The sequence below is a fragment of the Eriocheir sinensis genome, chromosome 7 (genome assembly GCF_024679095.1).
Source record: "Eriocheir sinensis breed Jianghai 21 chromosome 7, ASM2467909v1, whole genome shotgun sequence".
NCBI classification, from domain to species: Eukaryota; Metazoa; Arthropoda; class Malacostraca; order Decapoda; family Varunidae; genus Eriocheir; species Eriocheir sinensis.
In genome coordinates, this window is record NC_066515.1 from 10,783,455 (window position 1) to 10,808,821 (window position 25,367).

The window sequence follows — 25,367 nt, forward strand, 5'->3', positions numbered from 1 at the left end:
GACCATCGTTCTAACTGTCGCAAGTACAGCGTCAAAATTGAAGACGGTGGGAGAGGATGCAACACTGTCAGATAAAGGACGCAGGGAGGGTTGTATGACTGGGTTAAGAGATAACCCTCTCAGAATCAAGGCTAGGGGCAAAGTGGGGTCAGAGAAGGGATATTAAAGGAAGTGCATAAAAGGCAAACGAGGAGAGACGCTAAAAAAAATAAACAATGGAGAAAGAGAAAAGGGGATGAAGGGAGAAAGAGAGCTAGATGAAAAGGAAAAAGGATCGAAATGGCTGCGAAATGTTGAAAATGGAATGGAAAAAAGGGAAAGAAAGGAAAACCCAAGAAAACTAGGAGACGAAATGGTGTTGAGGAAGAAAAAAATATCACGAGGGGAAAACAAAGAACAGTTCAAGTGGCTTTTTATATAAAATGCTTCAACTAATGACGAGGAGACGCAGCGAGAGAGAGAGAGAGAGAGAGAGAGAGAGAGAGAGCAAGGAGAGGATTTTGTAAGTTGCAAATTACATAAAATTAAAATAAAATTGACAAAGCAAGGTCAGTCTGAGATCTTGAATGATATATTTGTAACTAATGTATATCACACACGCACACACACACACACACACAGAGAGAGAGAGAGAGAGAGAGAGAGAGAGAGAGAGAGAGAATGTTAAACTTAAATATAATAGTTTTCAGTGCTACAATGTAATTTTGTCACATCTTTGTTTTATTTTTGATATTTTTTCGGCGATGATTTTTGAGAACTTAATATATATTATTGTATTGCGGAGTAACACTGATTGGCTCTGAAATATCGTCATGCGCATCTAAATACAATATAATCACCCCCCCCCCCCCCCCCCACACACACACACACACCGACCCTCACCACCATACATCTTTCCATCCCCGCAGCACCCCATCCTAACCCCATTTTAAAGAGAAAAAAATGTATCGGTGACCCGATACACATAGACTGCGGGAGTTAAAAAATGTTAAAAGGGAAAAATGAAACTAACACTAAAATGAAAAGCAGGACGGATGAAGCGGAAGAGTATCCTATCCTTCTCACATCATCCATTCCATTCCCCTCCCTTTCACTCTCGGTCAGCCCTTCTCTTCCCCCAGCTCACATGTTCCACGGTGGGCATTGTAACCTAATAATGTGGCGCCAGAAAACCACGTTGCTCCATCTGCCTCCAATAATTAATCGATGGTATGTGTGTGTGTGTGTGTGTGTGTGTGTGTGTGTGTGTGTGTGTGTGTGTGTGTGTGTGTGCGCTTGTCTGTGTGTGCTTGTGTGTGTGTGTGTGTGTGTGTGTGTGTATTTACAGCAAAGGAAGCACCTCGAGGGCACAAAAGAAAATAATGAAAGAAAAGCCAGCAAATCACTGCTGCAATAAAAAAAAATAAAAAAAAAGAGTTCAGAGGAGTGGCCGAAAGAGGTAAATTTCGGGAGGAAAGGTGTCCTGATACTCTCCTCTTGAAAGAGTTCAAGTCGTAGGCAGGAGTAAATTCAGATGGAGGAAGATTGTTCCAGTGTTTACCAGCGTGAGGGATGAAAGAGTGAAGATACTGATTAACTGTTGCGTAAGGGATTTTGAGAGTACAGGGATGACCTTGAGTAGAAAGTCGTGTGCAGCGGGGCCGCGGGAGGGGGGGAAGGCATGCAGGTAGCAAGTTCAGAAGAGCAGTCAACGTTGAAATATCGATAGAAGATAGAGAGGCAACATGGCGGCGGAATTAAAGAGGTAGGAGACTGTCAGTAAGAGGAGGGGAGTTGATGAAGCAAAAAGCCTTAGAATCTACTCTGTTCGTGGAGATCCACCCCACGTGAGATGAATACTCCATACGAGGTCGGACAAGACTCTTGCATATGGATAGTAACTGTGTGGGTGAAAAGAAATGACGGAGACGATATAGGACCCCCAACTTCGAGGAAGCTTATTTAGTGACAGAAGAGATGTGAAGTTTCCAGTTAAGATTTTGATTTAAGGATAGAGCGAGGATGTTTAGTGTAGAAGGTGACAGCTGAGTGTTGTCGAAGAATAGGGGATAGGTGTTTGGAAGATTGTGTCGAGTTTAAAGGTGGAGAAATTGAGTTTTTGAGACATTGAGGGGCACCAGGTTCCTTCTGCCCCAATCGGATATAATAGCAAGGTCTGAGGTTAAGCGTTCTGCAGCCTCCCGTCTTTAGTCATGTCATTCCTGTTGGGAGGGTCTTATGTTGAAAGAAGTTGAATAATGCAAATTAGAGTCGTCGGCGTATGAGTGGATAGGACAGATTGTTGTAGAAAGATAATTCATGATTATCAGAAAGAGAGTGGGAGACAGGCTAGAGCCCTGCGGGACATCACTGTTGATAGGTTTAGGGGAAGAACATTGACCGTCTACAACAAAAGTGATCGAACGGCCGGAAAGGAAAGTGGAAATAAAGATACATAGAGAGGGATATAATCCGTAGGGGGGTAGTTTAGAAAGCAAAGAGATGTGCCAGATTTTATCGAAAGCTTTCGATATGTCTAGCGCAACTGAGAAAGTTTCACGGAAACGGCTAAGAGAGGATGACCCGGAGTTAATTAAGAAAGCAAGAAGACCACCAGTAGAACACCCCTTGCGAAACATACTGGCGATCAGATAGGTCAGAAGTGGATAGATGCTTATGAATCTTTCGGTTAAGGATAGATTCAAAAGCTTTAGAAAGACAGGAAAGTAAAGCTATAGGACGGTAGTTTAAGGGATTGGAGCGGTCACCCTTCTTAGGCACAGTCTTATGTAGGCGCATTTCCAGCAGGGAGGAAAGGTAGATGTTGACAGGCAGAGGCGAAAGAGTTTGACCAGGCAGGGTGTCAGTACGGAAGCACAGTCTTTAAGAACAATAGGAGGCACTCCATCAGGCCCATTAGATGTCTGAGGGTTAAGGCCAGAGAGGTCATGGAAACATGGACTAGCAAGCGGCAGAAAGCCTGTTGGCTCATTACTAGGCTGCCTGCGTTGAGTGATTTAATCAATCAGTTTGCCATCGGAGTGGCTTGCAGGGAGGCTGTTCCAGTGGCGAACAACCCTATTCGAGAAATAACTCCTGCCTATGTCGGTATGGCACCGCTTTGCTTGAATTGTTTTTCCGTTGTTTCTTGTTCTCAGGTTAGTTTGTAGCGTGAAGAGTTTGGAGTGATCAACGTTGCTGAGCTTATTCAGGTACTTAAAGACTTGTATCATGTCTCCCCGCAGTCGTCTCTTTTCCAACGTGAAGAGGTTGAGTCGCTCGAGTCGCTCTTCATAGGGCTTCGTCCTCAGTGACGGTATCATCTTCGTGGCGCGGCGCTGTACTTTCTCAAGTAATTCAATGTCTTTCCTGTAGTTTGGAGACCAGAATTGCACGGCGTATTCCAGGTGTGGCCTCACCAGAGAATTATACAAGGATAACATAACTCCCGGCGTCTTGTATTCGAAGTTCCTCGATATGAACCCAAGCATTGTATTGGCTTTCTTACAGGCGGACTTGCATTGTTTTGTTTGTTTCAAGTCACTGCTGATGGTGACCCCGAGGTCTCTTTCCTCTTGCACTACATGTAGTGGTTCGCCACCCATGTGGTATGTGTGATTGCTGTTTCTGGATCTGATATGCATTACTTTACATTTGGTAGTGTTGAAGGACATCTGCCATTTTTCCGACCACCGAGTGATCAGGTCCAGGTCTCTTTGGATAATTTCGTAGTCTGCCGTCGTGAGGGCCTTCCCACCCACCTTTGTGTCGTCGGCAAATTTTGAAAGATTGGATTTTAATCCAAGTTCTAGGTCGTTGATATATATGATGAAGAGTATGGGTCCCAGCACTGACCCCTGTGGCCCTCCACTTGTGACCGGGAGCCACTCGGAGGCCTGTCCGTTGAGTACAACTCGTTGTTTTCTTCCAGTGAGCCAGTCTTTGATCCACGCTGTCAGGCTGTCGCCTAACCCCGCCGACTTGAGTTTCTTGAGGAGTCTTTCGTGTGGCACTTTGTCAAAGGCTTTTTGAAAGTCGAGATATATAACATCACTGGGGATATGATTATCCCAGTTTTCATAGATACCTTGGAAGAAGTCCAGTAAATTGGTTAAGCATGAGCGCTTATTCCTGAAACCGTGCTGAGCATCGGAAATAAATGTTGTTGTTTTCAAGGAACCTAACGAGTTTGTCTCTGATGATCTTCTCGAGGATTTTTCCGGCCACTGAGGTCAAGCTGATTGGTCTGTAGTTTAGGGCCACGCTTTTGTCTCCCTTTTTGAAGATCGGTGTTACGTTCGCTTGTTTCCAGTCTTTCGGAACTTTGTTTTGTTGTAGTGACAGATTGTAGATGGCAGTGAGTGGCTTGAGGATTTGCTGCTTGAGTTCCTTGAGCAGCCTGGGTGACAAGTCGTCAGGTCCAGTGGACTTGTTTGTCTCGAGTTTGTCTAGGTACTTTTTCACATCCCGTTCGTCGATTAGGCCAATTTCTAGGGGAGTGATTCCCATCGGTGGGGTAGGGCTCTCGGGTACGGACTGGGTGTTCTCGACCGTGAACACAGACGCGAAGTTTATGTTTAGGATTTCGACCATTTGTCTGCTGTCTTGTGTAGTATGTCATTTTCATCTTTTAGGGGACCGATATTGCTTTTTGTCTTCTTTTTGGTTCTTATATACGTGAGGAACTTTTTCGGGTTGGACTTGGCTTCGCACGCAATCTGCTTTCCATAGTCGCGTTTACGCTAGCGTATGATAGTTCTGCAAGCTCTGAGGCTTTGATGGTACTGTTCGCGAGCCTCGTCAGTCCTGTTGTCCTTTAGCAAGTTGTATTTTCTCTTTTTTAAATCAATCGCCTGTCGAACTTGGGTAGTCATCCATGGTGGGCTTGTGGCATTATTTGTTCTCCTAGTCTTCATGGGAACAGTTGTTCTCTCTACCTCTAGGAGTTTGTTCTTGAAACCGTTCCACGCGCCGTCCACAGGAGTGAGGTTCATGGGTTCCCAAGGTGTCTGGGTTAGCAGCTCGCGAGCGAGATTAAAATTGACTCTTTTGTAGTCTGGAATCCTGGACGTGTTTTCGGTGAGTTCATGGTCTGTTCTGATCTTTAGGCGAATTAGGTGATGGTCGCAACCATCCAGTTGTTCGCCGACTTGACATTCACGTGTGAGATCGGAATCACTCACGAGTACTAGGTCTAGTAAGTTATTTTCCCTTGTCGGTTGGGTAACAATCTGAGTCAGAAAAGTGTCCTCTAACATTTCGAGCAATCTGTTACCCTCCCGATCTCCAATCATCGTGGTCCAGTCAATGTTGGAACAATTAAAGTCCCCGATAATGACATAGAAAACATCATTCCTAAGAATCTTAATAACAGGCATAAAGGAGTCATCTGGGGGATGAGTTTTTTTAGGAACATGCCCAGAATCGTCCAGAGTGGAGTTTTTACAGAAAGTTTGAGCGAACAGTTCAGCTTTAGAGATAGATGAGACGGCTGTGCTGCCGTCAGGATTAAGGAGAGGAGGGAAATATGAAGAAGTGAAACTTGAGGAAATATTTTGGGCTAGGTGCCAGAAGTCTACGGAAGAATTAGAAAAAGCAAGGTTGCAGTTTTTTCTATCTTTGAAAGAGTTTTTGGTAAGTCGGAAAATAGATTTGGCACGATTCCGGGCTGAAATGTAAAGATCATGATTAGGAGGAATGCGAAGGCTCTGGTACCTTTTGTGAGTTGCCTCTCTATCTTTGATGTTTGTTTGTGTGTGTGTGTGTGTGTGTGTGTGTGTGTGTGTGTGTGTGTGTGTGTGTGTGTGTGTGTGTGTTCGATTATGCTTTGTTCTGTTAGCAATGAAACTTTCAAGCCCAATCTGCAGAAACAACAACTGTACGTTTATTTGCCTCGCTCCTCTTTTGCCCTTTCCTTTTGTCACTGAGAATGTTAATACTTGTCACTTCGTCTGTGTTGAGTATGTTTGTCCGATTCTCTATTTGTTTTTCAGTTGCTTTTTTGTTACACTATCATTTTCTTTGCCTGTATTTTTGTATGTTCTGCTTGTCTATCTGTTGTCTGTATATGTTGTCTGTCCATCTGTTGTCTGTCTATCTGTTGTCTGTCTGGGTGTCGATGTCTCTCTCTCTCTCTCTCTCTCTCTCTCTCTCTCTCTCTCTCTCTCTCTCTCTCTCTCTCCTAATTGATTAATCTTCTTCATCTGTTCGTGAGTCACCGTCTGCCAACTGTGATGTTTTCAATCGATACTCTTCTTGTCCGTGACCACCGCCTATTAACAATTCATACACACCGCCCACACAAGGGCCTAGGAACCCATTTTAGAGAGTTTAACTCTCTCTCTCTCTCTCTCTCTCTCTCTCTCTCTCTCTCTCTCTCTCTCTCTCTCTCTCTCTCTCTCGTGTCATTTTCATTAACAATCATCTCTGCCATAATCACACTGATCACAAGCTACATATACCACGCACACACACACACACACACACACACACACACGCACGCGCGCACACACACACACACACACACACACACACACACACACACACACACTGGAAAGGCTGGATAAATGCAGATATGGTGACGGGACTATTAGAGCTTTGCTCGAGCCCGGTAGACTACAAATAGCTAAACACACACACACACACACACACACACACACACACACACACACACACACACACACACATTCACCGCTTCCAAGCTTATAACCCCCTCCCACTTTTCTCCCACACCAGCTATTACGTTCATCCTACCGGCCGGGCGTAATTGGATATAAAAATACCTGTGTTGTCGTGCACACACACACACACACACACACACACACACACACACACACACACACACACACACACACACACACACACACACACACACACCGCTCCGTGACTCTAGTGGTTAAAGGCTCTGTGCTGCCAGGTTTTGTAGCCTGGCAGGCAGAGGTTCAAGCCCCGCTCAAGGGGATATTTTTTTCGATTGGCAAGGAGTGCTTACTCTCCTCCCTTGAGCAAGGAGGATGGGGCGTGTGGTGTGTGAAGGTTCTGGCAGTACCCAGAGATCGACTATAATGAGCCTTACTTTAGTTGGGAAGGTATTTGCTGGCGATTGCGAGTCCAACTCGTAAGCAGGCCGTGGTGGTTAATCACACACACACACACACACACACACAAGCACACGCACACGGCCACGCACGTATTAAATAATTGCCAGGTTGACGTATGCCTCTTTTTTTTTGTTTTAATTCTATCTCTCCGTCTCTCTCTTCAGCAGGCGACCTGTGCTGTCCGGCTCTCCGTGGCATCAGCGTTGGCTGGAGGTTGGACAGCGCGTATTACAATGGTGCTCCAAAACTCCCGCCGTGACCATGTCGGCCAAAAACTGCTGTGTGGGACCCGCCAATTCGTGAGGCTGGTTTCTCTCTCTCTCTCTCTCTCTCTCTCTCTCTCTCTCTCTCTCTCTCTCTCTCTCTCTCTCTCTCTCTCTCTCTCTCTCTCTCTCACCAATAATATGATTAATGCCAGTCTCTAGGGAAAGTATTTATAATGCCACAGGGTTGTGCATTAAGGTGGCCAATGTTTGTCAATACAGGCGATCACTGGAGGCCGATCTTCTTGTCTTCAGTGGCAGTATAATACTTGAGACTGGCGATGATCAGAGTATTACGTCGCTCTGATGCCTCCCCGTGATTTGGTCTACACCGTTAGAGGCGTAATATATCGGCTGTCTAGTTTTAATTTAAACCATCTTAATGGATATTCAGTCTTTTTTGGATACACTGTCTATTGCCATGTTAAAACAATTGCTGCCTTTCAAGAAACATTTCACGTCTCCACTTACGTCCTGTGTGGTTGGCGTAGCGAGATTTTTTTGGTTTTAACAATGCTGCCTTTACCATAAGGAGCAGTTCTTAATTTGGTGATGTGTTGATATTACACAAAGTTCCGATATTACAATGTGTCCATTTGTTCGTCTTGCACGTCAAGATACCAGCGTCGATGTAAACGTTCCATATACTTAATTTCATCATACCATCTAGTGACCGGCGTTCCCTTTGGTTCTTTTTATACTAGTAGTTTCCAGTCTGTCATTGTTTTTGAATACTTGTTCTCTCTCCTACATAATATATGGCTTGAAAATTGCCATTTCCTAATTACAACTAATCTGTCTGTTCCTCTTTGGTAACTTTCCAGCTTCATCCATACGTGCGACTGACAAAAGAAAAATAAATCAATGAGCAACTTGGAGTTTTCTACAAACAAGCAAAGCATAACGTAACGTAAAACTAAACTGGCCCTCAAACTGAGTACGACTTTGAATGCTCAGACTAAAACACAATTCTGAAGAAAAAAAAACTTCAGCATTGTAAGGGGACGGTGCAAGGTGCGGTAACATACTGAATCGATAAACAACACACACAACACAATATATCAACACAACAATTCCTGTCATATAACCATAGAAGCAATATAAAGCAATAGGGATGATATCGACAGTTTCCCATTGCAGAAAATAAGAAAAAACAAAACATTCATGAAAATAATCAAATGTTTTAGACTTCAATAATTTCGTCCGGTGGAATGCAACTACTGCAACTAATGAAATAAAACATTTTTTTCACAAAAAACACATTTATTTCATAAACACACACACACACACACACACACACACACACTCACTCACTCACTCACTCACTCACTCACTCACACACACACACACACACACACACACACACTCTCTCTCTCTCTCTCTCTCTCTCTCTCTCTCTCTCTCTCTCTCTCTCTCTCTCTCTCTCTCTCTCTCTCTCTCTTTCAAAAAAAAAAGAGAATATTCTCGCACTCGCTTACACACGATGTTTTTTCGTATGTGAAAGAGTCAGGCGTGCAATATAACATACAACATTCCCATCAAAAATATGTTTGTGTGGCTTATGTGCACGGAAGGTAGACAACATAATAATACATGGAACATACTCATGGTGATAGAATTTGTAGGCCATGCTCATACAGTGAAGGATTGACAGGGAGACTTGTGGCAATCCTTGGAAAAAATGAATCAAAACGTTCCCCCTTTTTTTAGAATAATCAAATTTCACTCACATATCTCTTCTATTTCTTCATTCAGTTGCAGATAAATCATACATTAACTTTTTTGGAATAAATGTTGAGGGAGAGAGGAAATAGGAGATTATACGAGCAGGAGGAGGAGGAGGAGGAGGAGCAGGAAGAAGGGAAAATAATGAGATAGGGCGAAGAAAAAAATGGGTACAGGAAAAGTCATATGACAATTAGAAAAAGAGAATGAAGAATAAACTAGAGGGAAAACTAGGAAGAGGAATTGGAGGAGGAACAGAAGGAGGGAAAAGTGGAAGAGCAGGAGGAGGATATAACCTAGGCAATAGGATGATAATAATTATGGAGATCCAAAAAGGAAAAAAAAAGGCGAGGCAAGAGAGGACACGTGGGATTAGAGGTGGAGAAAAGGAGGGCGAGGAGGAAGGGAAGAACAATAAAAGAATGAGAGTAGATGAGGAGATACCGAGGGGAGAAGAGACTTAGCCCTGTTATGAAGGAATAAACGCAGAGGTGAGGAGAGAGAGAGAGAGAGAGAGAGAGAGAGAGAGAGAGAGAGAGAGAGAGAGAGAGAGAGAGAGAGAGAGAGAGAGAGAGAGAGAGAGAGAGAGAGAGAGATCACTGACCACCAAAACACGATGACTATACCGTTCAGTCGAATTGAGCACTGTCTATGCTCTTTCCTGCCACGGTACATTCGCCTATGGAACCAGCTGGTGCTCAACACAGACCATCACCGCTCCACCTCACTCCATACTTTCAAGCGAAGGGTAAATGAGTGTCTCTCCCGACGGCAGTAGCAAGCCGTATATTGTATAATATAGCTAGTAATATAGTATTTTTTTTTGGGGGGGGTAAGGAATATGTACACTGCCATAGATAGCCCTAGTTGTCGTGAATAGGGTTTTGGCATTATAAAGTGTCGAGCCGTTTAAATATATATATATATATATATATATATATATATATATATATAGGTATATATAGGTATATATATATATATATATATATATATATATATATATATATATATATATATATATATATATATATATATAGATAGATAGATAGATATATAGATAGATATAGATATAGATATAGATAGATATATATATATATATATATATATATATATATATATAGAGAGAGAGAGAGAGAGAGAGAGAGAGAGAGAGAGAGAGAGAGAGAGAGAGAGAGAGAGAGAGAAAACCCCCCCTCCCCCAAAAAAGCAAAAAGTAGCATTTAAAATTGTTATTATCATTATTGTTATTAATCTTAATAATAATACTATATTTCCACAATAAATGAGGCAACTCAATGACACAAAAAAGTCTGCTGAGCGCTGATTAGTAATTATATATATTTTTTATAATTATTATTATTATTATTATTATTATTATTATTATTATTATTATTATCATCATCATCATTTTAATATTACTGTTATCATGTTAGTAGTTTTAAGCGTTACTTTTAATGTGGCGAGTGTTAGCTTTAAGGCGCGAACTGTTATCTCACTCGTCGCAGGGCCGGTGTTACCGTGGCCTGCTTCACAAGTTGATTGTAGTAGGTGAGATAACACAATAGCCTCTTGCAAGTTCACTTTAGTTCACTTTAGTTTTCTCTCTCACAGGGTGTCATTAAAAGGTGTGAATGTATTTTAACTATATTAACAGTATTACACAAAAGTTTACAGTTTACGTGAGCGAGTCGCACCAAACCACAGCCAGCCACACCCAGCGCGGAGCGGCTGATCACCGCCCGCTACCCGCTGTCTTCTCTCCTTCTTTGCGTTGTTCGCTCGTTTTATTTGCTTGTAGTTCGTCCGGAAGGGTGTGGGTTCCGGTTGATGACTGCTGATGAAAGTCATCATTTGCTGATCCTAGTGTCAGTTCATCACAGCTTCCCACGGCCAAAAGCACGACGTGTTGTTAAACATTATGTTGTGCGACACCGACCGGGTGTCGCCACACGTAGTCATACATTCATATACATATGACGATATATATATTGCAATCATTAATAGTTGTAGCAGTAATAGTTGTAGTAGTAATAGAAGCAGCAGCAGCAGTAGTAGTAGTAGTAGTAGTAGTAGTAGTAGAAGAAGGAGAAGAAGCTGTAGTAGTAGTAGTAGTAGTAGTAGTAGTAGTAGCAGCAGCAGCAGCAACAGCAGTGAATGTATTTGCAGTAATAGTACCAGTAGCAGTGGTATTAATAGTAGTAGTAGGAGTAGTAGTAGGAGGAGGAGGACTTCTAGTAGCAGCAGCAGCAACAACAGTGGAAATAGTTGCAGTAATAGTACCAGCAGCAGTGGTAGTAGTAGTAGTAGAAGTAGTAGTTCTAGTAGCAGCAGCAGCAACATCAATGGAAATATTTGTAGTAATAGTACCAGTAGTAGTAGTAGTAGTAGTAGAGGTAGTAGTAGTACCAATAACAGCAGTGGACGCAGTAGAAGATGCAGTAATAGTAGCAGTAGCAGTAATAGTAGCAGTACCAGTGATAGTAGTAGTAGTAGTAGTAGTAGTAGTAGTATGAATGAATAATTAAAGATAATAGGAAAAGGACGAAGTAGAAGTAGAACATAAACAACAACAAGGCACTGCCGATTCCACCCCCCCCCCTCCCCTCCCGCCCCCATCACCATGCATATTCACAACACCTCCAAAAGTAATGTAGCGCGCACACACACACACACACACACACACACACACACGCACATACGCACACACGCACACACACACACACACACATACACACAGCAGTTGTTGAGTGGTCAGAATGCGGATGCGATGTCCTGGAGACCCGGGTTCAAGTCCCTCCTGCAAGCTAACAGTCACTGCCGCGAGGCCAAAAATTACGCACATGCTATCCTGATGACCACCTATCAGCCCAGACTCTAGCGAACCTCCCTAAAAACGATCCAATGGGGATCCAAGGAAGATGGTGCCACTATATAATACTTGCCTGCGCCATTAACCGGCTGGGGTCGACCTGATGGCCCATAAGGAAAGCCTGCTTACCTTGGCCCACCTTACCTGGTCAACACACAACGAAACAAACTTAATACAATATGCACCCCTGTCCTAACCAGTTCCTTTTCCCTCCCTCCCTCCCTGCCTCCTATCACCGACACCCATTCGCATTTTCAGTCACCTTCTCTTCCTTTCCTTTCTTTATCGTTCCTCTGTACATCCGTTTTTTACCATGCCCAGCCCATCTCCCTTTCCTTCCTTTCGTTCTTTCCTCCCTCCATCACTCATACCTTAACCCATTTCCTGTTACCCCTCCCTTCATTTCCTCCCTTTGTACTCTGTATATCAACTTTGCACTGTTCTGCCCATCTCCCTTCCCTTGTATCCTCCCTTTTCCCTCCTTCCATTGCTTCTGCCCCGTCACTCACTCTGTCAAGGCCAGGAGGTTCAGATGGTTATAGGACTGATTGAAGCCAGGAGAACGGCGGCAACTACTTTAATCGAGTCCAAGTATGATTATACCTTCACCAGGTTTCTAAGGAAATATGATCAAAACAACCAAAAGTGTATGTATGTATGTTAGGGTACAAAGTCCAATACACCTCTCGTACTCTCCAGTAGACCGCGACCGGACCCAGGGAAAGCGGCAGCTGCACCCGGCAATTGTGACTGGCGCCTCGTGGAAAGAGACGCCCTCTGCGGTGATGTAGACACGCAAACTACCTCGTAGACGTCACTCGATGGAGGAGGACGGGCTCAGCAGAATGTCAGCTGCCTGAGTGCCCGTAGATGATGACGCCGGGGTAGACGGGGAGCCAAGGACGAGCAAAGGGTGTCAGCTCGGCGAGGAGACAAGACTGGGTAGGTGGGACGGAGGCGCCGGCAGGCCGTGCCCAGTGGACTGCGGGGCTCCAAGGTTGAGAGGGAGGAAAGGGGACGCAGGTCCAGGACCGCTCTCGGGTCAGTTCCGCTCTGCCTCAACTCTCGGGCAACCACACCACCTGGGCTCGCTTCGACGCCGCGTGGAGTCAGGGCGCCGGCCGTGAAGCCGAATGAGACTGCATCGCCACCAGGAGCAGCTTCGGGTCGGCGAACAAAGCAGGCTGGGTGAAGCAGGCTGGGTGCAGCGGCAAGCTGGGAATAATCGAAAGAGCGTCAACCCTTATACCGGTGTGTGTGTGTGTGTGTGTGTGTGTGTGTGTGTGTGTGTGTGTGTGTTAGTGGTAGTTCAGCCCTCACATAAGCCCCCTTACAGAAATCTACCGTAGGTAGATTAAACTGTACTAACACGATACAACAAGAAATAAGCAACCAGAAATGGCAAAGAGGAGCGGCTAACGTTCACCTCCTAAGGAGCGACTCAGAAAGTCTGCGCCCACGTTGTCTCGGCCGGCAAGATGAACCAACCGGAACGGGTAGTTCTGCAGCTGAAGGGCCCACCTCATCAGTCTGTCGTTGGAGCACTTGGACTTGTGATATACCAGAGGTTTGTGGTCTGTTTCTAAAACGAACTCTTTACCTCTGAGGCAGAGGTCAAACTTGGAGATCCCGAACAAGATGGCAAGGGCTTCTCGTTCGATGGTGGCGTATCTCCTTTCCCGGTCAAGCAGCTTCCGACTGGCATACCAGACTGGATGGGGGGTGTCCTTGTAGTACTGCAGCAGCACAGCTCCCAACCCGAAGTTCGAGGCGTCTGTCTTAAGAACAAAAGGCAGGGCGGGGTTAGGTAATCGTAGGACTGGCTGCGATGACAAGGCGTCCTTCAGTTGTTCGAACCGTGATAACAGGTCTTCAGTCCACGGCAGCGGCTCACGTTGGGGTTTCCGGAGAAGGTCGGAGAGAGGTCCTGTGAGCTCGGAAGCCATGGGGATGAAACAGCGGTAGAATGAAACCATCCCCAGGCAGCTACGAAGGCTTTTCTTGGTAGTCGGAGGGCTGATCTGCTTCAGGGCCTCAGTCTTGTCCCGCATGGGGCGAAGGTGCACCCCGTCAACCACAAACCCCAAGTACTGGATAGAAGGGAACCCAAACCGACACTTGGATGATTTCGCCGTCAGCCGGTGATGACGGAGCCGCTCAAGGACAGATGTTATAAATCAAAATAAAAGGAGATGTTAGGCAGATCGGAAAGAACAGTCCTCCTGAGGCGGATGTAGGTGGAGCAGGCGGTGACGAGACCGAAGGGAAGTCGACAGAACTCCATCAATCCTCGGTGGGTGGAAAAAGCAGTGAGAGGCTTGGCACGGTCGGTCAAGGGGATCTGGTAGTAGGCCTTGCACAAGTCAAGCTCCGAAAAGTAGGTAGCTCCTCCAAACTTATGCAAGTCCCCTTCGACAGAACAGGTGGGCTCAGCATCAAAAACAGTAACGGAGTTAAGTTGCCTGAAGTCTATGGCCATTCGGTAGCTCCCGTCAGACACAATACATTAGTGTGGAGAGAACGACGGCTGGGTGATGCCTAGTTGGAGGAGGTTGTCAACTTCCTTCTCAAAGTAAGAACGGAGGTGGTGGTGGTTAAAATTATGTAATGTTGCAGGGTGTTGGTGCAACCTGGAGTCTCTGAAAATACGTCCTTAAAGGTGGAAAGTACGTCTTCTAGCGATGCGCGCTCGTTCCACTCCAGGGACTTGTTGATGTCCAGCGCCGGGTTGAGGGCGGAGTCAGGAACGGAACAGACCAAAGGACAGGGGACAAGGTCGTCAGGGTCCTCTGCTTCCAAAGGTCCTGTGGGTGAACCGTCATCATCCAGCGCTGAAGTATCGTCCATGACATACGCGAAATTTACTTGAGCGCGGCGATGGTACCTTTTTAGGAGATTGGCGTGGTACAGCTTAGGCCCCCTCGGGTCATCAACCAGGTAGTCCACCTTGTTTCGTCGTTCCAACACTTTGAAAGGGCCACGCCAGGAAACGAGCAACTTCTTGGTAGAGTCAGGGAGAAGAACTAGGACCTCGTCGCCAGGCTTGAATTGTCTATCTTGGGATCGCAGATCAAAATAAGACTTGTGCTTTGCAGTACTTACGTCAGCCTCCCTGACGGCGAGCTGAGCACATTCGGTCAGTTTCTCCCTGAGCTCGATGACGTATTGCAGACTCGTCCGTTCTTCCTCCTGCAGGTCACGGTCTTCCCATAAGTCCTTCAGGACAGTCAAGGGCCCTCGCACAGTGCGCCCGTAGAGGAGGTCGAAGGCCGAGAAGCCGGTGCGGTCGCTGGGCATTTCCCTGAGGGCAAACAAAGTCGGAATAAGGTAGCGATGCCACTCTCTAGGCTTCTCGCTGCAAAGCTTCTGTAGAATAGCTTTGAGGGGCCCATGCAGCCTCTCCACTCGACCATTACCACTCGGATAAAACGGTGTGGTGAACTGGGGCTTCACACCAAGCAGCTTGTGAAGCCCGGCCATTAGCTGAGAGGTGAATTGCGTACCTCTGTCGCTCAGGATTTCCCGGGGAATTCCGACCCTGGAAAATATAGACAGAAGAGCCTCAGCAACAGAAACAGAGTCCACATCCTTGAGTGGAATGGCTTCAGGGAACCCTGTGGCAAAGTCAATCAGGGTGAGAATATACCTGTGTCCTTCTGCAGACGGCGGAGAGAGAGGGCCCACCACATCCACAGCAACTCTGGAGAAGGGTTCCGTGACGACAGGCAATGGTTGTAAGGGGACGGGTTTAACCCGGCCCTTATAAGACGTACGCTGGCATAGGTCGCAGGACAGACAGTAGTCACGGATATCGGCCCCCATGCCAGGCCAGAAGAAGTTATCGCTCACCTTCAATTCCGTCTTCCGATGAAAGAAGTGACCGGCGAGGGGACTCTCGTGGGCCACTTGTAGCACGATTTGACGGCAGTCAGAAGGGAGCACCAACGTCCGAGTCCTGACATTGCCGGGCCGGCTAGAAGCGACACAGTCTCTATACAGGAGTCCATTCGTCCAGGAGAACTTGCAGGACGTTCCATTCCGGGCTACATCGGGCAGTCCGGCAGTAGCCTTGGCGCGCACAGCGCCGAGGGAGGGGCAGGTCTCCTGTAAACGAGCAAAGTCGGTGGGCGTTACTTTGAGTGGTTGTAAGTCGGGGAGAACAAGCGGATGCAGGCGTCTCACACGCGCTGAAGCAGCACGAGTCTGAACAACACAGCCTAATTCAGATTCGGAAGGAGAGGAGACGACCTGAAGCGAAGTAGAGGAATCTTGCGAAACAGGCGTAGCACGGAGAGGAGGACGAGCATCTTGTTCCTGAGGAGTGGAGATTGAGGCAGGCGTCGTTAAATCAGATGTACAAACAGGGTCGTCAAGCTTACGGGCCCCGGGAATGTCACCAATCATAGCGGTTGCAAACTTGATCGGTGCACGGATGGCATCAGCCCAGCCTTCATAGTAGGGACACTTTAGGTAGCACCGAACGACGGGGAAGGTGTCTGGCCGACCTAGGTAGTCATAAACTGTTACCTTCTTACAGTCGGTAGTGTCAACATCTGGCAAGGCCTCCTCGGAGACGATGAGGCTGGAACAACCGGTGTCACGGATGATTGTAGAAGTCCAGGCGCCGTTGATGGTCCCCGCAACACAGTAGTGGGAAACTTTCCTGTCCTCCCAACAAAAGCCTACGTTAACTGAGGAGGACGGCCCGTCCTTGAAGGCGCGAGGATTCTTAGGGCACCTGGGGCGGATATGGCCTACCTCCCCGCATTGATGGCACTTCAGGGTAGAGGCAGGACCTTTGGCGGCAGGAGAACCGGAGTCGGAGGAAGCTTGATCTTTCTTGTGTGTCTTCTTGCTGACAGATGACGACTGGGAAGACCTGGGATATGAGTGGCGCGCCGATGACCAGTCGTCGGCTAACTGTACGGCGGCCGCCAGCGGCCGCACTCCACGTTCCTTAATAAACGTGCGAAGGTCAGGGAGAAGAGAGGAGATGAATTGATCTAGCATCATAAAGTCCTTTAAAGAAGCGTAGGTGAAGTCAAAATTGGAAGCCTCTAACCACTGTTCAAACGAGCGGCCAAGTTGAATGCTGAACTGCTCGCAAGTTTCCCCTGGCTGAATCTTACTTGACCTGAAGTGCACTCTAAAGTCGTCGGGAGTCTTGCAAAAGCTCTTCAGCAGGGACTTCTTCAGAAGATGGTAGTCAGCAACAATCTCAGGAGAAAGTGAGGTGTAAATCCTAGCAGCTTTACCAGACAATAGGGCTCCCAATCTTACAGCATAAGCATCCTTGTCAACCTTCAAAAGCTCAGCTATCCTTTCGAACCTGGTAAGGTAAGAAGCAAAGTCATCTCCATCCTTGTAAGCAGGTAAACGAGGACGGTCAACACACACACCGTCAAAACGAGGAGCAGACTTACTCGAAGCGGCGATCCGAGCCAGCTCCAGTTCGTTCTCGGCCTCAAGCTTCGCTAACTCGAACTTTCGCTCTTCTTCCTTCTTCCTTTCTTCATACTCCATTTCTTCTTTCCTCTTTCGTTCTTAAAACTCCATTTCTTCTTGCCTCTTCCGTTCTTCCCTTTCTAAGGCGCGTTCTTCCCTTTGTACGGCCTGTTGTTCCAACACACAGCGGCCGACTTCAGCTCCCGAGAGGCCCAGTCCCAGGGCCTGAGCCTTAAGTTCTTCGAAGCTGGACATCCTGGCAAGAGACTTAAAGATTAGATCACAACAAACAGGCAATCAAAGCCACAAAAAAACAAAAAAAAACGGAAGGACACACTCCCGGGACAGCACGAACCCACAAAAATCCGAACCGAGTGCACGACAGACTGTCTGCACATAAACAGCAAAACACCAGTCCAGCAAACAAGCTAGCGAATGACACAAGTGCCGGTGGGAATAACAACCACACGGCGGTAGCGTGGTGCTACACATACTCACTTCGGGGCCAGGACAGTGAGTGCGCGCTCACGGCGACTTAAAGGGGTCAGCAGAGACCTGGAACATAAAACCTTAGAAATCAGTGAGGTATAATCCTGGCGAGGTCGCCACAAATGTCAAGGCCAGGAGGTTCAGATGGTTGTAGGACTGATTGAAGCCAGGAGAACGGCGGTAACTACTTCAGTCGAGTCTAAGTATGATTATACCCTCACCAGGTTTCTAAGGATATATGATCAAAACAACCAAAAGTGTTTAGAGTATGCATCTCATGTGTGGGGGGGCTCCACTCACACAGCTCTTCTGGACAGAGTGGAGGCTAAGGCTCTTCGTCTCATCAGCTCTCCTCCTCATACTGATAGTCTTCTACCTCTTAAATTCCGCCGCAATGTTGCCTCTCTATCTTCTATCGATATTTCCACGCTGACTGCTCTTCTGAACTTGCTAACTGCATGCCTCCCCCCCTCCCGCGGCCCCGCTGCACTCGACTTTCTACTCATGCTCATCCCTATACTGTCCAAACCCCTTATGCAAGAGTTAACCAGCATCTTCACTCTTTCATCCCTCACGCTGGTAAACTCTGGAACAATCTTCCTTCATCTGTATTTCCTCCTACCTACGACTTGAACTCTTTCAAGAGGAGGGTATCAGGACACCTCTCCTCCTGTATTTGATCTTCCTTTCGGCCACCTCTTTTGTTTTACTTTAGGAGCAAAGAGTAGCGGGCTTTTTTTCTTTTTTTTCTTCTTTTTTTGTTGCCCTTGAGCTGCCTCCTTTGTTGTAAAAAAAAAAAAAAAAATGTTAAGGTACAAAGTCCACTACACCTCCCGTGCTCTCCAGTAGACCGCGACCCCAACCCGGCAATTGTGAGTGGCACCTCGTGGGAAGAGACGCCCGTTGCGGTGATGTAGAGACGCACACTGCCTCGTAGACGTCACTCGATGGAGGAGGACGGGTTCAGCAGAATGTCAGCTGCCTGAGTGCCCGTAGATGATGCCGCCGGGGTAGACAGGGAGCCAAGGACGAACAAACGGTGTCAGCTCGGCGAGGAGACGAGACTGGGTAGGTGGGACGGAGGCGCCGGCAGGCCGGGCCCAGTGGACTGTGGGGCTCCAAGGTTGAGAGGGAGGAAAGGGGACGCAGGTCCTGGACCGCTCTCGGGTCAGTTCCGCTCTCTCTCAGCTCTCGGGCAACCACAACTCCTTGGCTCGCTTCGACGCCGCGTGGAGTCAGGGCGCCGGCCGTGAAGCCGAATGAGACTGCATCGCCACCAGGAGCAGCTTTGGGTCGGAGAACAAAGCAGGCTGAGTGAAGCAGGCTGGGTGCAGCGGCAAGCTGGGAATAATCGAAAGAGCGTCAACCATTATACCAGTGTGTGTGTGTGTGTGTGTGTGTGTGTGTGTGTGTGTGTGTAAGTGGTAGTTCAGCCCTCACACTCTCCAACGCACTCTTGTCACTCTGTTTTTTTCCTTCCCTCAAAAATCGACGCATAAGCATCTCTTTGGGATAAAGAAAAATGCCCTCTGACCGGCTAATGGTTCAGGGGCCAAAAATATTATGGCACCCAGTAGTTTTACTTAAGGCTTACCTGCACTCCCTCTTCCCTTTACCCTCTTCATTACCCTTAGCCTTCCCTACCTTGCCTCACCTCCCAGCCCATCACCTGAGGGTTCGCAAAATTCTTGCAAAATTTTGTTGTGGGAGCCTGAGTCTAGAAGACTAAGAAAGGGGCGTGAAGGATAAAGATTGGAGAAAAGGTATGAAGATCAATATGATAAAAATAAAAGTAAGAGGGACAAAAAAGAAAAAAACTTGGATGTGTATAAACGAATGGCTAGAAGGGAGTCGGGAAGAAAATAGGGTAAGGAACAGAAGTGGAGAACAGAGTAAAGACGACTCTGGATAAAGAAAAGATGTTGGGAGAGGATAATATGGAAAATAGTTGACACGGGAGAATAGAGGAAAAGCGGAGTTTGGAGAAAAGGCAAAATCTAAATATTGCGATAAAGGGATAAGAACTAAGAAGGATGTAAGGAAAGAGTTGGAAGAGGAAAAATAATATGAGTTAGGAGGAGACTGGGAAAAAAGAGATTGGAATAGAGATTACTTCCGTGATGAAAACGTGATAGAAAGAAGGAATTTAGGCAAAAAAATGTAAATAGAAAAGTATCTAAATAAAAACAAAGAATAAAGTGAAGAAGTAGAATCAGATGAGAAAAAAGTGTAGGCAGAGACTGGAAAATAATGTAAAAAAGAAGCGAAAAATGACATTTGTCTTGTTGTAGGAGGAGAGTGCCAGGGCATAAAAGGTGAGACGCAAAATGACGAAGGACATGAAGGAGGAATAAGTGTACAGTGTAGAAAACAGTGAACAAAGATGAATAGGAAAAAAAAAAAGATCCGGTGTGCATTATGAAAAATAACAAAACTGAAACAAATAGTGTAGCAGGGTATAAAAAGAAGGAACATTATACTCGAGTGTGGTTATGAAAACTCACTCAGTAATAAAGAAGGTACAGATAAGAATAATAATCAATGATACGTGACAAGGACGGACATGAGCATTACTGGGCAATGAACACAGCCAGGTCCAGCAGAGATAATTCCCAGAGGAGAAACAAATACATGAACAGACAGATATATGAACTTAAGAAGATTCATGGAGGGCGTGTGTGATGAGTCAGGATAAGTGGGCTGAAGAGGAGGGGAGAGGGGGAGGGATGGGGAAGGAAGGGTAGTGGATGTGAAAAGGGGAGAAGGGGAGAGTGGGGAAGGGAATGGCGTAAGAATGAATAGAGGAGGGAAGGGAGGGCGGCTTTTAAATACATATCAGAACTGGAAAAAAGATCAACGTTCGAACACACACACACACACACACACACACACAGGTAACAAATGAACCCAAGCCCATTTTGGGGTATATGCATTAGTATGATAATGGAAACATCCGATCACATAACATATGATTACAGCTAAAAAGGATGAGTGGGGATCCGTCCGCAAACGAAATGAACCCCGTTAGATCTATACACTGCCTCCTCCTTCCCTCGAACTCTGGCTCGTTGGAGTAAATCTACGGCTAGGTGTTCCATAAGATTGTGTTCTTTATGGGAACTTTCGTGCTCCGAGAAGCTTGCGAGAGAAAGGGACGGGAGGAACAGGTTGGAGAGAGAATAAGGGGTGAGGTACGGCAAAGATAAGAAAAAAGAATGGAAAGAATGGAGGAGAGAATGGTATAGCTAATAATAAAACAGCGTCTAATCAAGAGGTTAGGTGAAAAAGCAGAGAAAAACGTTGAAAGAAAACTTGGAGCGTAAAGAAGCATGGGGTGAAATACTTGGAGAAAGGAAAGTAAGAACAAAATAAGAGTCGCACAAAGGAATATATGAATTGAATATTTAAAAAGGAACCAAGAATTACGAAGAAATTACCGTCTATGAGATGAAGAAAAAAGTTTGTAAAGGAGGAGGCGAGGAAAGACACTCGAAAAAGTTGAAAAAAAGAGGTGGGAAGATGACAATCGTGGTGCTCTAATAAGTGCAGAATGGAGTAGTAGGGAACATAAATGAGTCAAAGAAGTGACAGACATGAAAGGGGAAAAGATTTCATGTGTAAAATAAGAGTGAGTACACACAAAGAGAAAAAAAAAAAACCTTTCTATCTTTTTTTTTAATACGGCATGTAGATGTTAAAGAGAAAAAAACGCGTAGGTTGGAATAACAATAAAAACTATAAGTGGGGAAGAAAAACAAATCAATGATATACAATAGTGTGGTTATGAGAATACCCTTAATAATAAAGAAAATCCTGACTACAACGGTAATCAATATGAAGTCACAAAAAGGAACAGGGATAACTTTCGGCAATGACCATGGTGTGCAGCCAGATATGACAGCGATGATTCAGAGAGGAGGAATAAATAGATGAACAGGCAGATACATGACACGTGGAGACATGAAAAGTTGACGGGAGGGCAGGGGTGAGGGGGGCGAGGGGGAGGGGCGGAGGGATGGGGTGGTGGACGTGTGGAGAGGAGAATGGGAGCGTGGGGAGGGAGGTGAAGGCGTTAATAAAAAGGGGGGGAGGTTGGTCAGTACATAATAGGACTAGAGAAAGGAGCAATGATCACACACACACACACACACACACACACACACACACACACACACACACACACACACACGTAGCATAAAATCCAGCCCAGCTACGGGAATATGCATCAGTATGATAATGGCAACATACGATCACATAACACAAGATTACAGCCACTAGGATGAGTGGGGATCCGTGCGGGTACGAATTCTCCACTGCTAGATCAATACACTCCCTCCTTCCCTTGAACACTGGCTCCTTGGTGTAAATATAAGACTAAATGGTCCATAAGTTTGTGCTCTGTATGGGGACTTTATTCTGAGAAGCTTTTTTTTTTTTACAACAAAGGAGACAGCTCAAGGTCACAAAAAAAGGAAACAATAATAAAAGAAGCCCGCTACTTGCTGCTCCTTAAAAAAAAAAAAAAGAATCAAAACAGGTGGCCGAAAGAGAGGTCAATTTCGGGAGGAGAGGTGTCCTGATACCCTCCTCTTGAAAGAGTTCAAGTCGTAGGCAGGAGGAAATACAGATGAAGGAAGATTGTTCCAGAGTCTTCCACGTGAGGGATGAAAGAGTGAAGATGCTGGTTAACTCTTGCATAAGGGGTTTGGACAGTATAGGGATGAGCATGAGTAGAAAGTCGTGTGCAGCGGTGCCGCGGGAGGGGGGGAGGTATGCAGTTAGCAAATTCAGAAGAGCAATCAGCGTGAAAATAGCGATAGAAGATAGAAAGAGAGGCAACATCGCGACGAAATTTAAGAGGTAGATGACTATCAGTAGGAGGAGGAGAGCTGATGAGACGAAGAGCCTTTGACTCCACTCTGTCCAGAAGAACTGTGTGAGTGGAGCCCCCGCACACGTGAGATGCATTCTCCATACTAGGGCGGACAAGGCCCCTGTGTATGGATAGCAACTGCGCGGGGGAGAAGAACTGGCGGAAACGATAAAGAACACCCAACCTCGAGGAAGCTGATTTAGCAAGAGAGGAGATGTGAAGTTTCCAGTTGAGATTTTGAGTTAAGGATAGACCGAGGATATTTAGTGTTGAAGAAGGTGACAGCTGAGTGTTGTCGAAGAATAGGGGATAGGTGTTTGGAAAATTGTGTCGAGTTGATAGTTGGAGAAATTGAGTTTTTGATGCAGTGAAGGACACAAGGTTCCTTCTACCCCAATCAGAAATGATTGCAAGGTCTGAGGTTAAGCGTTCTGCAGCCTCCAGTCTGGAGTCGTGTACTTCCTGTTGGGATGGCCTTCTATTGAAAGAAGTTGAATAATGCAGAGTGGAGTCGTCGGCGTATGAGTGGACAGGACAGTTTGTTATGGAAAGAAGATCATTGATGAATAATAGGAAGAGAGTGGGTGATAGGACAGAGCCCTGTGGAACACCACTGTTGATAGGTTTAGGGGAAGAACAGTGACCGTCTACCACCGCAGATATAGAACGGCCGGAAAGGAAACTAGAGATAAAGGAACAAAGAGAGGGATATAATCCGAAAGAGGGCAGTTTAGAAAGCAAAGACTTGTGCCAGACTATATCGAAGGCTTTCGATATGTCTAGCACAACAGAGAAAGTTTCACCGAAACGACTAAGAGAGGATGACCAAGAGTCAGTTAAGAGAGCAAAAAAATCGCCCGTAGAACGCCCCTTGCGGAACCCATACTGGCGATCAGATAGAAGGTTAGAAGTGGAAAGGTGATTTTGAATCTTCCGGTTAAGGATTGTTTCAAAGGCTTTAGATAGACAGGAAAGTAAAGCTATAGGGCAGTAGTTTGAGGGATTGGAACGGTCACCCTTCTTAGGCACAGGCTGTACAAAGGCATATTTCGAGCAGGAAGGAAAGGTAGATGTTGACAGGCAGAGGCGAAAGAGTTTGACCAGGCAGGGTGTCAGCACGGAAGCACAGTTTTTAAGGACAATAGGAGGCACTCCATCAGGTCCATAACCTTCTGAGAGTTGAGGCCAGAGAGTGCATAGAAAACATCATTATGAAGAATCTTAATAACAGGCATAAAGGAGTCAGAGGGGGGATGAATAGGAGGAATATGCCCAGAATCGTCCAGGGTGGAGTTCTTACAGAAAGTTTGAGCGAAGAGTTCAACCTTAGAGATAGATGAGACGGCAGTGCTGCCGTCAGGGTCAAGGAGAGGAGGGAAAGAGGATGAAGTGAAATTGGAGGAGATATTTTTTGGCTAGGTGCCAGAAGTCACGAGAAGAATTAGAAAAAGCAACGTGGTGACATATTCTAGTGATGAAAGAGGTTTTGGTAAGTCGGAGAATAGATTTGGCACGATTCCGGGCTGAAATGTAAAGTTCATGATTACTAGGAGTGCGAAGGCTCTGGTACCTTTTGTGAGCTGCCTCTCAATCTTTAATAGCACGAGAACAAGGATGATTAAACTTTTTAGCTTGAGGAGTAGAGAAAGAACGTGGAATGTATGCCTCCATTCCAGAGACAATCACCTCTGTGATGCGCTGGGCACACACAGAGGGGTCTCTCTCCTGGAAGCAGGAATCATTCCACAGGAAATCGGAAAAGTACATCCTCAGATCGTCCCACCGAGCTGAAGCAAAATGCCAGAAGCATCCTCTTCGGTGGGTCCAGAGGATGAACAGGAGCGATAGGACAGGATACAGAAATAAGGTTGTGATCGGAGGAGCCCAACGGAGAGAACAGTTTGACAGAGTAAGCAGAAGGATTAGAGGTAAGGAAGAGGTCTAGAATGTTGGGCCTGTCTCCAAGACGGTCGGGAATACGTGTAGGGTGCTGAACCAACTGCTCTAGATCGTTGAGGAGAGCATTGTTGTAGGCTTGTTCACCAGGCTGTTCAGTGAAAGAGGATGAAAGCCAAAGCTGGTGGTGAACATTGAAATCTCCCAAGATGGAGATTTCAGCGAAGGGAGAGTGAGTCACGATGTGCTCCACTTTAGAGTTCAAATAGTCAAAGAATTTTACATAGTTAGTAGAGTTAGGTGAGAGATAAACAGCACAGATGTATTTAGCCATAGAATAACAATGCAGTCTTAGCCAGATGGTGGAAATTCGGAAGAGTCAAGGTCGTGGGCACGAGAACAAGTGATGTCGTTGCGCACGTAGGCGCAACATCCAGCTTTGGTTTGAAATTTAGGATAGAGATAGTAGGAGGGAACAGAGTAGAGATTGCTGTCAGCAGCCTCAAAACCTGTGTTTCGGTGAGGAAGAGAAGATGAGGTTTAGAGGAGGAGAGAAGGTTTTCCACAGAATGGAAATTAGAGCAAAGACCGTGAATGTTGCAGAAATTGATAAGGAGGAGGTTCGAGGAGTTATCAGGACACCTCTCGAGTCGGCAGCCAGAAGGGGAGTCCTCCCTGGGGAAAGAGAAACGGACAGGAAGAACAGATTGGAGGGAGAATAAGGAATA